Source organism: Pteropus vampyrus, unplaced genomic scaffold (genome assembly GCF_000151845.1).
Source record: "Pteropus vampyrus isolate Shadow unplaced genomic scaffold, Pvam_2.0 Scaffold13, whole genome shotgun sequence".
In the NCBI taxonomy this organism is placed as follows: Eukaryota; Metazoa; Chordata; class Mammalia; order Chiroptera; family Pteropodidae; genus Pteropus; species Pteropus vampyrus.
This window is the reverse complement of record NW_011888794.1, coordinates 372,093-377,173: the sequence shown is the minus strand read 5'-3', so window position 1 is coordinate 377,173 and position 5,081 is coordinate 372,093.

The following is a 5,081-nucleotide window of genomic DNA, read 5'->3' as shown; positions in this document are numbered from 1 at the left end:
TTTCCTAAGGTTTCTCCTAGACATCTGTTGGCATTTCATTGAATATACAGATAAATTTTAGTAGAGTTGACATTTAAAATTGTTTTCCTATCCATGAACATGTTTTCCCTTATACTGAGATCTTCTTTATAATATTTACATAAAACAAAAGATCAAATAATCAAATTAGGATCACGATAATTATAGATTTTCTCAGCACAAAATCTTGCCAATAATTTAAAGGGTCTAGGCAGTCATCGAGCACATATAAAACATGTATATGTACGAGAATTCTTCAGCAACCTGGGTCCTTTCTTCATACACCAGAATGCACCATGATTAAGACTTCATATGTGAGGTTTCAGATGATTTAATCAGGGCAAAGTTACAAAATGTGAGATCTTCAATTGTGAAATATTTTCCTTTTTATTGTCTCATAATTTTATGTATTCCAGGGAGCCAATTCCCATAATCCATTGATTCTGGCTTTATTTACAACAAAGAAATTGAAAAACAAATATATCCTGCTAAAATGTTACATAGTTTAGGACTCTTCATTATCTTTCTACTAAGAAACAGCAATAGAATGTGTGGTTGGTATGTTTAATAAGGAAGAGTAGTTTATTGTTCTCCCTGTTGTTAATCTTTTCCTTCACATTCATTAATAAAGTATCAACATTTTGAACAACAAAGTCTTATACATTCTTTCTTAGGGTGATTCCTAGACAATATTTTTGTTATTTTGGCCTGATGATATTTTTGAACATTTATAGTTGGTTATTGCTCGTATAAATAAACATTACTAATTTCTATACTGATTTCCAAACTCTATTGAAACCATTTCATATTTGGCAACCTAACTGACCTTTTGTATTAGTTCTAATAGTTATATATTGCTTCTCTCAATCACCATATCATCTCTACATTAGGCCGATTTTATCTCTTCTTCTAATTTTTATGCCTCTAATTTTCTTATCATATGTCATTGGCCAAGACATCCATAAAATGGGAACAGTGCTGATAATAGAGTATATTTTTGTCTCATCCCTGACCATAATTAGAAAGCACCTAAATGCATCTATGAAATATGATGTTAAAGTAGATTTTTGTAAATATTATTTATAAAATTACTTTCTAGCTCCAGTTTTCTGAGTTTAAAAATAATAAAGTGTTCAATATTTTATTAGGCTCATTAGGTTAATTAAGAAAAAAGATACAAATTACTAAAATGAGCATTAGATATTAGACCCTTGGACATTAGAAAAGTAATAAAATAATGTTATGAACAGCTCTATGCCCACAAATTTGACCTAGATGAAATAGACTTACTCCTTTAAATAGACAATCTACCAATACTTATACAAAAAGAAATAGAAATTTTGAATTGACTATATTTAATAAATAAAATTAATCAACAATTAATAATCTTAAAAAAAAAAAAAAAAACACCAGGCCTAGATGGGTTCACTGGTGAATTCTGCCAAACATTTAATAAAGAAATTATACCAATTCTCCACAATTTCTTTAAGTGAATAAGAGAGTAAGAAATACTCCCAAATTCATTCTATGAGACTAGCATTATTCTAATACATAAACAGGCAAAAATATTAAAAAAAAAAAGAAAAATGCATCTCAATTATCTCTTATGAACATATATGTAAAAATGTTCAGCAAAATATTAGCAAATCAAATACAACAATGTTTAAAAATTATTATATACCATGACCAAGTAGGATTTATCCTTGATATGCAGGATGAGTTCAACACTCAAAAATATATTAATAGAATCCATCACATTTGCAGGCTGGAGAAAAAAATATCAATGAGCATATTGATAGATGTAGAAAAAGCATTTAAGAAAATCTGCACTCATTTAAAATAAAAACTCAGAAAACTAGAAATAGAAGATGATGTCTTCAACATGATAAAGACCATCTACAAAAAGCCTTTAGCCAAGATCATACTTAATGGTGAGAAATTGGAAACTGTCTTGCTAATATCAGGAATAAGGCAAGAATGTCCCCTCTCACCACTTCTTTTCAATGTTATACTACAAATGCTAGGTAATTAAACAAGACGAGAAAATAAAATAAAATACATAGAGATTGGGAAGGAAGAAATAAAACCAACTTTTGTTCCCAGATGACATAATTGTTTATGCAAAAATTCTAAGAGAACTGACCAAAAACTTGTGGAACTATTAAGCTATTATAGGAAAGTTGTAAGGTGCATGGTTAATATACAAAATCCAATTGCTTTTCTATAAACTAGTAAAATGAAATTTAAAATTAAAAACACAGTACCATTTTTTGGGCACTATGAATAATGTTGCAATGAACATTTGTGTGAATATATCTTTACAGATAAATGCTTTCAAATTTTTTAGGTAGATACCTGGAAGAGAGATTGCTAGGTCATATGGTATTTCTATTCTTAATATTTGTAGGAACCTCCATACTGTTTTCCATAGTGACTGTACCAATTTATATTCTTACCAGTAGTATATGAGGGTTCCTTCTTCTCTACAATCTCTCCATCACTTGTTATTACTTCTTTTGTTGATAACAGCCATTCTTACAGGTGTGGGGTGGTATCTCATTGTGGTTTTGATTTGCATTTCTCTAATAACTAGTGAAGCTGACATTTTTTCTCGTGTCTGTAGGACATTTGTATGTCTTCTTGGGACATTGGCCAAGACCTGGAAACAACCAAAGTGCCCTTTGATAGAAGATAGGGTAAAGAAGATATGGTAAATATATACAATGGAATATTATTACTCTATCATAAGAAGAGATGAAATTCTGCCATTTGTGACAATATAGATGGACCTTGAGATAATCATAAACAAAATAAGTCAGATGGAAAGGGTTGAGAACTATGATTTCATTTGTATGTGGGATATAAAACTGAAGGCAACAAATGAACAAGACAAACAAACAAAAACTTATAGACACAGACAGTAGTTTAGTGATTATCAGAGGGAAAGTGGCCAGAGGGGGAGGTATATAAGGGTAAAGGGGGTCAAATATATGGTGACAGAAAATTTGACTTTGGGTGATGAACACACAATGCAATATACAGATGATGTATTATTGAATTGTACACTTGAAATCTATATAATTTGACCAATGTTGCTCCATAAATTTAATTTAAAAAACACATTACCATTTACATTAGCAAATTAAAACAAAAAAATACTTAGGTTTATTTCTAACGAAACGTGTACAGGATCTATATGAGAAAGACTACAAAGCTCTGGTGAAAGACATCAAAGAAGAACTAAATAAATGGAAAAATATCCCATGATCATGGATAGGAAGACTCAATTTTGTCAACATATCAGTTTTTCTTAACTTGTACTAGAGATTCACTGCAACCCACTCAAAATCTCAGTAAGTTATATGGTAGATATCAACAAGCTTATCCTAAAGTTTATATGGAGAGGCAAAAGATCCAGAACAGCCAACAAAACATTGCAGGAAAAAAACAAAAGTGGAGGACTGAAACTATCTGACTTCAACACTTACTACAATGAGGACAGTGTGGTACTAACAAAAAAACTAGTCAAATATAGCAATTAAAATAGCTCAGAAATAAATACCACAAGATATAATCAACTTGTCTTTGACAAAGAAGCAAAAACAGAACAAAGATAGTGCTTTCAACAAATTGTATGAGGACAACTAGATATCAACTTGTTAAAAAAAAGAATCTAGACACAGACCTTTCACCTTGCACAAAAATTAATTCAAATGGAACACAAACCTAAATGTAAAATGCAAAACCATAAAACTCCTGGAAGATAACAGGAGAAAAACTAGATGAATTTGGATTTGGTGATGACTTTTTAGATAAAACAACAAAGGCATGATCCATGAAAAAAAGTAGTAAGTTGGACTTCATTAATATTAAAATTTTCTGCTTTTCACATCACTGTCAAGAGAATGAAAAGAGAAGTCACAGACTGAGAGAAAATGTTTGCAAAAAAACATATCTACTATAGGACTATTATCCAAAATATATTTTTAAAAAAGCTTAAAACTCAATAATATGAAAACAAACAACCAATTAGGAAAGGGCTAAAGACCTTAACAGACATTTCACCTAAAAGATATACAGATAGCAAATAAACATGAAAAGATGCTCTACATCATATGTCATCAGAGAAATACAAATGAAAAAACGAGATATTACTGCATACCTATTAGAATGGCCTAAATCCAGAACACTGATAAAATGCAAATGCTTGCAAGGATGTGGAGTAACAGGCACTCTCCCTCATCACTGGTGGGAATGCAAAATGGTACAACCAATTTGGAAGACAGTTTGGCAGTTTCTTACAAAACTAAACATACTATTGCCACATTACCAAGCACTTGTGTTCCTTGGTATTTATCCAAAGGAATTAAAAATATATCCACACAAAATCCTGCACATGGACGTTTACAGTAGGTACATTCATCATTGCCAAAACATGGAAGCAATAAAGATGTCTTTCAGCAAATAAATAAACTGTGGTACATCCAATCAATTGAATATTATTTAATGATGAGAAAATAATTTATCAAGCTATGGGAGAACCTTAAGCATATTCCTAAGTGAAAGAAGCCAATATTAAAAGGCTACATATCATATTATTCCAATTATATGGCATTCTGTAAAAGGCAAAATTGTGTAGACAATAAAAAGGTCGACAATTTCCAAGGTTTAGGAAGAAGGGAGAGATGAATGATGGAACATGAGATTTTTAGGGAAGTGAAACTTTTCCATATGTTACTACAATGTGGATATATGTCATTATATATTTGCTAAAACCCATACAATGTAGAACACCAAGAGTGATGTAAACTATGTGATTTGGGTGATAACAATGTGTCAATGAAGGTTCAGCAATTATAACAAATGTACCACTCTTGGGGGTGTTGATAATGGAGGAGGTTTTGCATGAGTAGGGGTAGGGGGTACATGGGAAATCTATGTACCTTCTACTCAATTTCGCTATGAACCTGAAATCGTTCTAAAATATAAAGTCTATTGTTAAAAAATAATAAGTTATTGAAATTTATCCCAAAAACTTTACAGTGAAGGTAAGTATTAACCTA